The 13,723-nt window shown below is 48.3% G+C and overlaps 1 protein-coding gene across 1 annotated transcript in view; it reads right to left on the bottom strand.

The window, feature by feature from the left end:
* Positions 1-12,236, bottom strand: part of AKAP1 (A-kinase anchoring protein 1) — a 30,590-nt gene extending 18,354 nt beyond the window's left edge. Inside the window, exon 1 of the mRNA XM_006758678.2 lies at positions 12,206-12,236. The gene's annotated coding sequence lies outside the window, so the exon portion shown is untranslated. The remainder of the gene's footprint in view (positions 1-12,205) is intronic.
* Between the last annotated feature and the right edge of the window lie 1,487 nt (positions 12,237-13,723).

Genomic DNA, 13,723 nt, shown 5'->3' with positions numbered 1-13,723 from the left:
CACCCCCATCAGGGAAAAGGATGCAGAGCCCAAGCTTAGGGTTGATGGGGAGAAGACTTGGCTAGTTTGAATCTGTTGGAATGAAATAGCTGTCTGCTTATTTTTAGCAGGTCCATTTACCCGTAAATAGATGCACGCTGGCTAGCTGCCCAGTGGTCACACAGAGCTGAGGACAGGCACGTGTGTCACAGCCCCATAAGACCTTAGTGCCCACCTACTCACTCCAGGTTCTGAAAGGATTCCTTCTTTCTCCCAGAGGAATCTGCAGCTTCTCAAAACAGCTTACCTCTGGAGAAGTAATTGCTTCACTCCCAACCCGGAAGACCAGCTGGGGCATTGCAATCTAGGGCCTTCTGCTAAACAAGAAAACAAATCTCTGGGAATGGTACAAAGAGTGTTGGTCCCAGTGAGTCAGCCTATTTGTCTGCAGTTATTGTGGAAAAAGAGCTGCATGTAATTAATCAATGAGAAAGTCCATCATAAAAATAAGAGCCTAGGTGCCAAGAGTCTCATAAGTCCAGTCTGGGCTTGGGCCTGGTCAGTGAAGTTACATCCACTCTGTGTTCTGAATGGACTTTTACACAGAGGTGGGCAAAGGCAGGCTTACATGGAAAATAATACAATAATAAACAAATAATAATACAAGAATAAGCTCTGTGTTTTACATACTCACAAGTGTAAACCTGCTTTTGTCAACCCCGTCTGGTTGAAATTTGAACATTTCTTCCATTATTTCAGGGTTATGTGTTCACCAACAGAAGGAAGCTCAAGACACTCCATTTCCTGAGAACTTCTTGCCAAGGGGGGTAGGCACTTTTCCCCTGGAAGGGGGTCTTCTAAGGACAGGGAATGGTCCAGAACCTAAAGCCCAGCACTTGCTGCCACTGCACTGGGAGAGTAACACCAGGCTGTGGGCCGGGCCAAGGCTCCTCCATCCCCCACCCCACCCCTAATACCATGCCCCTCACTTGCAACCCTCGAGTTTGCTGGAGAAAGACAACAGTGCCTTTTGGGTTGCATCAACCCAGTTTCTCATCAGGTTGAGGATATGCACATACATTCAAATGTGTTTAAGTTTCAGCAAGAAAAAGCTTCTGTCCACCAGAAGCTCACAATCCAGATGGAAGAGCCAGTGTCTCGCTCACACATACACACATATCGGCACCACGCTGAGCCCGGTTTCAGAAACAGGCAAAGGGGACCCAAGGAAGGTTGTCTCAAAGGCCAGAATTCCCTTAGGTTGCAATGGTAGGTTAATGACATCCATTAAGGTTCTAAACCCAATGTATCTTTGGGAGTGAGAGCAGAACAAGTCCTGGGAGGAGAGGCTGAAGAGCTGGTCAGGGGCCAGACAGAGGGAGTCTGACCTTTACTGTCAACGCAATGGGCAGTTGCGACATGGCCAAAGCAGAGCAGGTCACAAGAGGCAAAGGCCTGGATCATCCCCAAGTGGCAACTGAAGTCCAATATTGGCAGCCCCTTAGTCACAGGGCGCTACTGAGCACTTGAAATGTGACCAGTGTGACTGAGGAACTGAATTTTAAATTATATTTAGTGTCAATTTACTTTAAATAGCTATATATGACTGGTGCTACCTAGTGGACAGCACAGTGCTGAAGATGTTCCCAGAAGACCTGAAGGAAACACAAGGGCTGCATAAATGCTGAGAAAGCGAGTGCCTACCTTGCTGGGCAATGTTTGGTCCTGCCGCTGAGGGTGGGGAACGATGGCAAGCTGGGTCACTCACCCTCAGCAGCATGGCTGGGGCCCAGGAATCAGAGCGCTGGAGCCATGCCTCAGTTGTGTTGGTCTCAGCCCAGTCTCGGTGTTCACAGGGTTGTTACCTTCATCCTTAGGGTGCGTGAGTGAGCTGTGATTCATGTTGGCGCCCTAAAGATTCCAAATTAGCTCACAGTGGGGCTGTGAGGTCCTCCTGCCCAGGGCTGTTCCCCACACCCTTCATTGTGATGGCTCCACAGAGCAGCCCGGTCAGCCACCCTCCCGGTTCTGGATCACAGAACACTCCACAGCCTGTTCTCCAAGAGACTGGAGGCTTCACACAACAAGGTCTGGGTGGGCAGGCCTACTCAATAAAGCCTTTTCCAACCAGAATGGAAACCAGAGCCTGGTACCAAGAATTCCAAGTAAGTAGAGTCAAAAGTGAAAAATCCCATCTCTGAACATAGTCTCCAATTAAGAGCTCTTCCTCCTCCAGTTTAATTAAAAATTAAGCTCCCAGTTTGGAAAGGTTGGTTAAAGAGGAAACCACACAAGGGTGAACTACCCAGCCTCTCTCATTCTCTGCTGACCACTCATGGCAGGTCCAGTCTCATTAGGCTTCAAATGATAAAGGGAAAAAAATCGGCACCTCCTACAAAGGTCTTTCCATTACTTCATTTGGGGGCTAGGCAAATGGTTTAAGATTTTTTTACTGTGGTGATAAAGCAGGTGCCACCAGTGTTCTGGGTACACAGAGTTCCTGCCCATGGCCACAGAGCACTACACAAGACTACCCAAAAGGTATGACATTCTGATCAGACAATAAGCTTATCTAAAAGCTAATAAAGATGACACGTGACTTCAAAAGGAATCAGAAAAGATGGTGTGAGGCAAATACCTTTCATAGCACCATCTCAGGGGACAAAGCAAAGAGGTAGACACTGCTTTTACAAATGGCAAACAGTGCCTATAACCAACTCAGAGATCACATAAAGGCATAAGGAATTTCTATTCACCAAATATGTATTGGTACCTACAGGGTACAAAGCACAGTGGGACACAGAAATGAGTCAAACAAACACACTACTTTCGAGGCACTTACAAGTCCTCTCGGGGCCGAAAACACCAATGACTTCTCTGGTAGGCCTATTACTGCCGCGGACCAACTGACAAGTTTGGTCCAAGAGTCAGGCAAGTGTCCTGGTCAGGGTGGGGAACAAACATGAACCAGGCTGCCAGTTTCTCCAGATTAGGATGTTCTAATAATGCCCTGGGGTGGGAGATGGGAGGGTAGCAGCTCAAATGGAAGGCAAGGGAGATTTGGTTGGCCCATTCAATATGCAGACTTTCATTCAGTACCCATTTTCACCACTACCTGCTGCCCAAATCCACATCCTTTCTCATTTAAACTACTCCATAAAATAAAGCCAGATCTACTGGCATGCCAGAAGGGTTATGAGGGCCTAGTGTTCTTGCCAACTTTCTAGCAACCCTCCTGTCTCTGGCCACACCTCAACCCAAGCCTACAAAGGGGTTTGTCCTTGTGTATGAACCAGCACACTTTCTCAGCAAGCTACTAGAAGACGGGCTCCACAAAAACAAGGGAGTAAATCAAGAAAAGCTAATAAAGATGACACGTAACTTCAAAAGGAATCAGAAACGGGAGGGGTAGGCACAGATCCAGGAAGCAACACAAGAAAAAGGGAGAAGGAATTTCCAGGATGAAGGGGAAGCAGAGCCAGGGAGAGGGGTACATCCCAGGAGCAATATGGAACGCTAGTATCTGGTATGTTTAAGCAAATGAGAGGAGCTTGACAGCAATAGCTAGGGCTCAGGGAAGAGTCAGAGAACTAATGCGAGAGACACAGAAAACAAAGCTAAACAAAGTAAGTTAGGAGAGGAGAGGGAAGAGGATGGCAAGAAAGGAAACATGGAAAACTAAGAACTTTTCAGCTACTGTATAAGCAGTATTTATATAATAACAGTGCATGCTACCTCTATACTGAGGATGAAGGAAGAAAAAATGTAGGAATGAGCCAAGTCCTTACCTTTCAGAGTAGAAAAGCAAATCAGATAAATAAAAAGGAAGAAAAGATGGAAAGGAAGGGAGAAGTATACTATATAGAAATACAGAGATAGGGAGGACAACTAGATGAAAGCAGCTGCCTCTAGAAGAGAACAGGACAGGAGGGAGAGCACTCAGGGCAAATGGTTGTTCTTTCAAGCCTGTGAATAGTCAAAAGTCAAAACTTCCTACAAGCAATATTTTCATTGAAAATTAATATATTCTTAAGTATTAAGTAGCAATGGATGTTCTATTATCATACAGCTTTTATGTTTCTTTAACCATCATAATAAATATGTATGTCATCTCATCTATGTATAAATTTATAATGCTTTACTTCCCATAATAACTGATGCTAATTTTGCTTCAGAGACACCCTCCCCCCCACAACTGCCCTGCTGACAACAGTAATAATCACAAAGAGAATATGCTTATTAATAGACCCTTTGGAGCAAGGCATCTGGTTCCCACACCACTGAGGCCTAGCCAGCATCAGGTAACAGGACTCCTTGGGCCTAGTCATTTCATAAAGATCTGTATACCCAATGTGAGCCAGGTTCTGCTGAAGATGCTAGAGCCCTCAGGAGCAAAGGTGGAGGGAGGAGTAGGTAGGGAGTCACATTTCAGATCGCAAGATACTACAAAGATGCAGCAAGCAAATGTAATAAACCTGCAGCCTCTCAACCGCTTCTGAGAACTGAGCCCTAGGCATCCCTTGTACATGATGAATTAACTATACTCCTGGGCATCTAGTACTGTACTAGTTGGGAGAGTTGAGAAACAGTCACTCGGCCATCTTCTGTGTTCTGCGGTTTAGACGAGGAACCAAGGTGGAGAAAAGCTGGATAAAAAAAGTGCATGTGGGAGAGGGGAAGCTTTAGACAGGACAGTCAGGGAATGCCCCTCCAAAGAGGTGGCAGCAGAGCTGGAACAGTAAGCGGCAGCCATGCCAAGGTCTGGGAGGACAGGGAAAGGAGAGGGGAAGAAAGTTCCAGGCAGGGAGAACACGTGCCAAAGCCCTAAAGCAGGAACAAGCTTGGCTGACTCAAGAGGCAGCAAGAAAGGGAGGTGAAGATGAGGTTGGAGGGCTGCTGCCAGAGAAACTGCTCCCCAGCCTCACTGGGCAGGCGCAATGCTGAAGGTTAAGAACCCAGAGGAGTAGGTTCACCAAACTTCCTCCAGAGAGGGAAACCAATTTGCCCCAACAGCCAAGGGGCTATAGTTTCTAGACTAATAATCAGAGGCTGATTCCAAATCTATGCCAGAAACAGGGTGCCTCTGTGGCTGGTAGCACAGCCGGTGCACACTATGTGAGTAAACAGGCCCACTTTTTACAGAAAATATGAAGCCCTGGGGTCACACCACTTATTAGCCTGGTGGATGGGAACAGGGACACACACACACACACACACACACACTCTCTCTCTCTCTCTCTCTCTCTCTCTCTCTCTCTCTCTCTCTCTCTCTCTCTCTCTCTCTCTCAGCCCCACATAAGACCTTGCCACTTCTTTGAAATACACTTCGCAAAAACAACCTCACTCTCCAGCCAACATAAACCATAGGCAACAGAAGGGGCCTTATATGGCTTGAAGCTTTCTTAATCAGAAACAGATAGATGGGCTGGAGTTGGCAGCTCCATGTTAGAGAAAAGGAGGAGCCAAAACAACAGGGCGGGGAAAGAAAGGACGGCAGTGTGGAGCAGAACTCATTTGTCAAACTCCTTTTTCATATCTCATCAGCCTCCTTCTAACTGGCTCCCTGTAAGAATTCCTCCTGAGGGACATTTGCCTCCTCTCATGCTCTTATTTTGGTTACACCAATACTCGAGCTGCCAGCACATCCATAGTTTTACAGAATTTTTTAGTGTCTGTTTGCTGGCCTGCCCTTAAGTTGGGTGACTTCCCATGAAAATAGGTTGATTTCCTTAGAAATTGGCTGCTGGGCAACAAGTGGTGTCATTCCCCTGGACAGCAGTCCTGAGTTCCCCCGCTCACTGGGCTGCCTTGGTCACATGCCTGCCTGGCCCAGGAGGCAGGGTTGGGCCCCAGCCACAGATCCAAAATAGAAAAGGCAGCCCCAGGGATCTCTTAAGCCTACCTCTCCCCCACCACCACCAGCACCAACACCCCATGATAGTTTCTAGGGTGGCTTTGTTCTCCTTCCTCCCGATTAGAAAGCAGCAGCACTCAGGACCTGCTCTGTACACTGAAGCCACATGCACTTGGCCCTCCTAAAGGATACCAGCTGCCCAAAATAGCACGACAGCACAGGCTTGGCCAGGTGGGCCTCAGCAAAGTCAAAGGACAAAGCAAGGAGGTTTTTCTCAGCACAGCCTTTTCTCACCAGAGGCAGAACTCAAGGCACAGCAGACTGCAGACCGCCTTCCAAGGCAGCTCAGGGCAAGTCCCTCCTGCTCCTTTCTCCTTGGAGGGCAGGAAGAAGGGGCAAGAAGATTTACAGAAGTCTGGACTGGCCTTCAGATCTGCTGTCCGGGGCCAAGGTCGGAGGAGAGGGGGGTGGGAGTGGCAATGGAGAATGGGGCTGAGGGCTGGGCTTGAACAAATCCTGTTGCCTCCTCCAACAGGACTAAGCTACTGCCAGGTAACAGCCTGTTGAGGGCCAGGGGATAGTCTACTGACCTCCATGTGAGGTCTGAGAGGCCACATTATTATTAGCCAGAGAATGATGAGTGACTTCAAGATTGTCTTCTCAACTAGAGAACGGAGCTAAACCAAAGTCTTCAGGGCGTTTTCCAGGCCTTCAGGCATAGCTACTGTCTACAAGGCTTTCTTAGTCACAGTCATCATTTGTGCAGCTCAAAGGCACCGGATGGTTGCATAATTTTGATAAAACATGGCTTTCGAAAGGAAAAGCATTAAAGAGTAGGATCCTGAACATCAGTTTCCTGACAAACGAAAATGTCCTATAAAATGGGATACAAATATCTCCATCATGGGGCTGAAATGACTCAAAACACCTAACAGTCTGACTCAGCCTGTGGGACAAATAATTGTAATCTTTTAAAAATCCAGTTGTTTTCTGGATGAGGCTGGAGGGTTAATGGGGCAGTAAATAAAAAACAGCCTCTAAGCATGGAGCTAGAGATACAGAACCCTGATCCAGGTCCAAAGCCAGCCCAGCCCTGCATCCTGGGATCAGAATACCTTCCTCATATACAAAGTAGAAATACGTAACCTCACAGGGTTGAGAAACAATAAGAAGGGAACAGTTCAGAAAAAAACCTCCTATGATGCCAGGTATACAGTAAGTGCTCAATAAGTGTCTGTAACGCATCTTATGCTGTCTGGCTCCAAGAAAAGAGTCTCTCACATTATATACCAAAGGTCAGTCTATCAGGGTTCAAACTAAGTATGCCCAGGATGAGAGAAGGGGGCATCTAGAAATGAAGCCCACTCCCCAGAACTGACCCCACACCAACACTTCAGGATCCCTACTCTACCGCAGCTCTCCCCATACCTTTTGTAAAAACAGGACTCCTAACACTGACATGGACTTGAGAGATGGAATGAAAATAACATTAGTTTGTAAGGTATCTGCAAACTGTTTAGCAAAGGACCCACACTGGGATCCTGCAGGAAGTATTCAGATAGGTGAAGGACAAATAGGTCAGCTGACATCTGAAGACAGGCCTTAGAGACCTGGCAAAAACCGTTATGATAATAAGGAGGCTCTCAAACCAAAATGGCTTTCCAACGGCTTAGCATTTGGCTCTTTGCTTCATACATTCCCAGATCCCTCACTACGCTCCTCAAACTGTTTCATAATTGATCACTGGCCTCCAAACTGGCAGATCACAACTTCTCAATGTGCCATGGAGAGAGCTAATAAATAATTTGTCACTAAAGCCGCTTGTTTTGTGGATTATGAAAGATGAAGCCCAAGTATATAATGCTTTAGCTTTTAGAGTTGGACAAAGAAAACCAGTGCTGTCCAATAGAAAGTTCTGGGATGATGAAAATGTTCTAGACCTACATTGTCCTATACTGCAGCCCCTGGCCATATGAGGCTACTAAACACTTGAAATCTGAATAATATCACCAAGAAACTAATTGTTAAATTTTATTTTATGCTTAAATTTAACTAGTTACACATGACTAGTTAATACCCTAAAGACAAGGCAGCTCTAGACCCTCTCCCCTAAGGATCAATTTAGATGAGACTAGAAAGGGTGTAAAATATAAATGTAAAAATATTTAGCACAGTTAAGAGAACTTAAAATGCACCTAAAACTGGATTGGGTTGGGGTTTTTTTAAGTCTTTGACTTCTACTATCCACTAAAGCAAGGATCCTAGCCCAAAACCACTCCTCCCCATAAACAACCCTGCAGGCCACTCTATTTTTCCAGGAGTCCCCAGGCACTTCAGTCTAACAAGGTTCCAAGGAACATCTGAATGCCTTTGATGTTGACCAATCCTGCCTACAACCAGGTTTCACCCCTGAAAGCTGTACCAAACCCTCAAATCCAGGGCTCTTGCCAGCTAAGCCTAGTGGTGAAACAAGCCTTATCAACCTGCAGCACTGTATACCCTTACTTCCAGAACTCACCTGGGGCCCCCACTTTGTTCCTAAGTGCATGGGCCTCAGTGGCACCTGGTTAAGTGAAGTCAGCCAACCAGTATTACCAGATGGGGATAGAATGTTTACTATGGACTGTTGCAAACTATCAAACTGAATTGTAGAAACATCCAAATGGCGGGGACCTGGACAGAACAAAGACCATATAGTAGGAAGAAAGGAAAGTCAAGGAATAGGACATCTTCAAGATTGCTTATTGCTAAAAGCCAGTCCTCAGAAGGCCGAATGATAGACACACTCCTTCACTCTAACAATCTGCTTAGAAAGCAACAGAAAGATTAGGAGTAACGCCCATGGATTTGACTATGCCTTGGTTCTTCTCACAAAGCCCTCTAAGGGCCTAGCTTAAGTCCAAACCCACACTACCAGTTTCTCTACCCCTCAATTTGTATTTCAATTGACCACTGAAACAATACCTCCAGCTTCACCCACCTCACTTGTATTCAGAGATATGAGGATGAAAGGAATCGGGAGGTGTTTGCTCACAACTCGCCCAGAACAGTAGCTATCAAGGAAAAGGCATCCTCTAAATTTTAGTTCCCGCATCTCCAGCCAGACTCTGTCCAACTCAAAACACTGTCATTGACCATGTTTTCCACTATCTAGGTTTAAAATTAGGTACCACGGCCAGCAGGTTTGCTCAATGGAATGTCACATATGATGGATACGTACTGTTAAATGATCATAGAAGTGAAACCTGAGTGAGGTATGAACAGAAAGGGATGTGGAAGAAGCAGAACTTGCCCTAGGAAGCAAAGATTGGGATTAAAATGCATCCCATATAGACAAGCAACTCAAACAGTATGACCTGATTTAAATGGTGAAGCAGCCTGAACTTCAAGTAGGGGAAAGACAGGTAGTTTAATCTAATCGCTTTGCCTATGCACTCTACCCCGCTTGAGAAGCCTCCACTTACACCTTAAATGGGACAAGAGGCGATAGGATTCAGCACCTCCCAGAGCAGAGGAATACTCCTCAGAATGGCAAGCTGAAGGTATTAACTTGTACGCAAAACTGTCAACTTCCCCACAGTAGCACAACAGACCAAGCTGCAGAGAAACCATTCCATTCTAGACTCACAGGGAAGATTAGGAAGGAGTTGCCTGGGGAGCGTGGGCTGGAAGGCACCAGCTCACCAGGCGCAAGAGGTGCCCACTCCTCAAAGCCCTGAAATGAGCACTCAATCAAGTCATATTTGTTGCAGGCTAGAGCCAGGAGGCTGGCTGGCAATGTGGGAAAACCAATTTGTTTTCCTTTTCCTTCCAACCAAGTTTCCAGGCCAGAAGCCGGGGGAGGGTACTTTTAATAAAATTCAAATCACTCAAGTGACTCAAGAGAAAATGTCAGTCTCAGAGATTCTTTAAGAGGGAATAAAAACAAGGTCTGAGAACCCATCATGCACGGTGCAGGGTTTCACAAATATTTCAACTTGTCTTTAGGGTGAGGAGAGGAAACACTGTAAAGCCCAAAACTAGCCTTCACCCAAAAAACGATGGCTAGGGCACAGGTCCCAAGCCCACCAATAATTTGGGTTACCAGGTAGAACAAAACAAATTGCTTTAAAATATTGATGCTCAGCAACCTTACACTGGGGACACATCCACTTGGCACCTGAGCAGGCCACTTAGAACAGACACTCTCACTGGCACCCTGCAGTGTCCACGTGTCAATGTATTTCCTAGATACAGCTGGGAGGAGGAACTGATAGTCACAAGACTCCAGCAAGACACAAATCCATTAGACCTGCCTCACTCACATGCTTGAATGGGATCAGTTACCTGAAAATTCTAGGCCATCATCTAACAATACTCATGACAATAGAGCCCATTTAATTCAGGTTGGCACTGAAGCTTCAGTGATTTGCATACCTGTAGGATCCAGAGGCCCTCAATGGGCCAAGTGACAACTTAATCTACAAATACACACAGGAATCACTACCCAGAACCCACAAAACTAGTTAAGAGGTGAAAGAGGAAAGATTCAACACAAGTCAGAAAGTTCCCAAAGCATAACCTCAAGTGCTTCCAGTGCTCAGAAAGTCTTAAATAAGCAGGTAACCCACTTGAAAACCAAGAACAGAGGAATCTGATATATGGCCATACATGCATGCTGCCCTTCTCTTCGTTTCAAAGATGCTCTGTACCTTTAAGAGCAAAGAAGATGGGGTGGTGCTTATTAAAGTCCAAGTTTTGCTTTCTAAATACTTTTTTAATTTGGGAAGGATTTAGTTACCAGAGCGCGCTAAGGTTACTGTGTGCCAGAATTAATGGCTTATTGTGAACAGTGTTACTTCATCAGTAATTGCGACAAAGATTGGGGGGAGGGGGTAACAGCAAACCAATGAACAGATAGGACTGCACCGTATCCAGCAGCCCAGATTTCCCTGCAGTCGATAAATTTAAACACCAAGCAGCCTGAACTTCGAGTAGAGGAAAGATAGTGAGTGTAATCGAATTGCTTTGCCCATGCACTCTACCCGGCTTGAGAGGCCACCACTCACACCTGGAATGAAGTGCACCGGGTTTGTGTTAGCGGCGGCCAACCTGGGCATCACCGCTAGACAGGAAAATCGCCAAAGGCCCAGGGCTTTCTCGCAGTCCGGGCTCGGGGGTCGGTGCCGAACCACCCACCACCAACAGCTCCCTTCATCCCCGTGCCTCCCTGCGGGGGGGGGGGGGGGCGGATGGAAGGAAGTGTACCCTAGAGCACAAAAGAGTTGAACAGGAGAAAGGTCGCACCGAGGGGTTTAAGACAAGGGCCTCTCCAAGCACATTGAGACCGGGATCCGCGAAACTCGCTCGGTCCCTCCAAACCGCGGGCGGGAAGGTTGCGGGGTGCCAGCGGAGCGCGACACGTGACCTATGCGCCGCGGGGCAAGAAGTCAGCCGGCACACCAGGCAGGACCCGACGGCCTCCGGACCTCCTTTAAGGTGCTGCAAATGCTAATCCTCTGGAGGGACACCAAGCTTTAGACTTCAGGACCCTAACTCTGTTCTAACGGTCCCTCCGCCCAAAACAGGGATCCAATCACCACCGGTCGCCCCTAGCCCATCCTCCCGGTTCAGCGAACAGAACCCCTTCCCCGGGCTCCCCACACTCAGCTCCCAGGGGCTGGAGTACCTGCTCAGGTTGGCCAACGCCGGGCCTGGGGGGAGAGCAACCCAGAACCAAGCAAAAGGGCCCAGAAGTTGGATGAGGTTCCTGAAGTGACCAATGCAACTCCAACCCCTCAGGAGGGAGAACGGGGTGCCCGCGGGACTTGGGGCACCTCTTCGCCCTTGCGAGCACCTGGCCCTGCCCACAGCCCGCTCTGCCACCGCCTCTCCCGGCGCAGACTGGGTACACACGACCTTTGAAAAGTAAACGCGTGTGAGTTAGGCGACCTTGGGTGGGACGCGCTCGGTCTCCCAGGAAAGTGTGCGCGTTCGGGGAAAGTTAAGCCGCAGAGCGGTGGCCCGGGCATCGCGTCCTCACCCCCGCCCCCGAGGATAGGGACGCGCGTGGGGGGCACCGCGCGGCTACAGAGCGCCGCCCCAACCACGCACACGCGATCTGTCAGCAGGAGCCGACGGGCAGACAACCCAGACCGGGGAGATGAGGGGGCGCGCAGGCGACAGGAGGGAAAGAAGGGCCTGCTTGACAGCAGGCTGCGGCCCGGAGCCTCTCCGTCCGCACTCAGGGTCCGGGGCCTCCGGCAAGCAGGGCACCTGGACGCACATCGCACTCCGCACCTGCACCCCAGGCTCCCCATCACCCCGACGGCGTCGTCCTCCAGCCCCGGTGGGTGGTCCCCGGAACAGCCGCCCTCATCAGCTCCAACTTACCAGCTCCTCGGCCACCGTCGAGCTACAGAGTTAATTTTTTTGGTGCGATGGTAGGACGCGCAGCGACGTGCCCGCGGCGCAACGCAAGGCCCCGCCCCACGCCCTCAAGCCCCAGCTCTGGCCCCGCTCACCTGCGCGTGCGCGCCGCGGGCCACTCCGGCCTGCGCCTCTCCCAGCTGCGCCAGAGGGGGCGCGGTCTGGAATGCTCCGCCAACATCCCGCGGCCGCCACCCGCTGCCGGGACTTGCTCGAGCTCTCGCGAGATTATCTGTAATCGCGGCTGGGCTCGGGAAGCGGACCTGGCTGTAACCTTAAGAACCCCGAGAGCATTCGAAGCTCTGCTTCGCAATCCCAGCGGGGATTCTCCTGAAAGGAACACTCAGTGGCCTCTGAGCAGTCTGGAGGGGTCAGTTAGACCAGCTACTTGCCTGCCTCGGCACCGAGAGCCCCCCTGGAAACCGTGAGGGGCTGAGTTCCCGTGCTTCCCCGTAGCCATCATTACCTTGTAATACAGCATCAGGTGAACATTAATAATTGCTCAATTGCGTAAAGGGAGTACCTGGTACCACTGTAATGCAACTTTCTTGCCCATTTTCAAAACCTGATAACGTTGAAGTGAGGCAAACACTTTCCTCTCAATGGGTTTGGGTTTTGGAATACTTTCTGCCAAGAAATAGTCACCGGGAGTCACCGACTCCTCCAGGAAACTTGAAGAAATAAATTGCCCCTGACAAATCCACAGGGTGGGGTTCTGCTGGCCAGGCCTGCTCTTAGTCCTAAGAATAGGGACTTTAAGTGAACATTTATTGAATAAAATATAAAAAAAGAGATCATGCTAAAAACGAACCATTACTTGGGAGAAATGCTTGATCTTCATTAGTGATTAAATGCAAATTTAAATGACAATGAGATCATTTATTGCATTTTAAATATATATATATATATATATATATATATATCCCAATTGCAGGGTGTAATTAGTACCATGAAGGAAACAAATAGGAAACTGAAATAGAAAAATAGCAAGAGGAGACCTATTTTAGGTCCTGTGGTTTGAAATGGCCTTCGGTGAAATTTAAACCTACTGGATGAGAAGAAGCTGGCCTTGCAAATTGTACATGGGAGTAAGGGTTGGGGAGTGTGTTTCAGCAGAGGCAACAACACAGGCAAAAGCAGGAAACAACCTCTGGTAAACTGACATCAGTGTGAATGGTGTACAGTCAGGTGGGAAGAGTGCTGGGAAAGGGGGTTGGAGAGATGGAGGAGGGTTTGGGGGGATGGCAAGGGAACTGAGCCATCTTATAAACCATTTATTCCAAAACCCATCTTAGTAAAGCTTGGATTTTATCCTATTCTGCTCAGTCCCAAAGCCAAGCATGCTTCTACCCCAGGGCCTTTGCATTTGCTATTCCCTCCAACGAGAGTATTCTGCAGAGCTCACTCCCTCACCTCTTTCAAGTCCCTTGCTCAAAGATCACCTACACAGACTCAGTGAAACCTTCTTCCCTCAACTCCCTA

This window comes from Myotis davidii, unplaced genomic scaffold (genome assembly GCF_000327345.1).
Source record: "Myotis davidii unplaced genomic scaffold, ASM32734v1 scaffold595, whole genome shotgun sequence".
NCBI classification, from domain to species: Eukaryota; Metazoa; Chordata; class Mammalia; order Chiroptera; family Vespertilionidae; genus Myotis; species Myotis davidii.
This window is presented reverse-complemented; position numbering and strand designations above follow the sequence as displayed.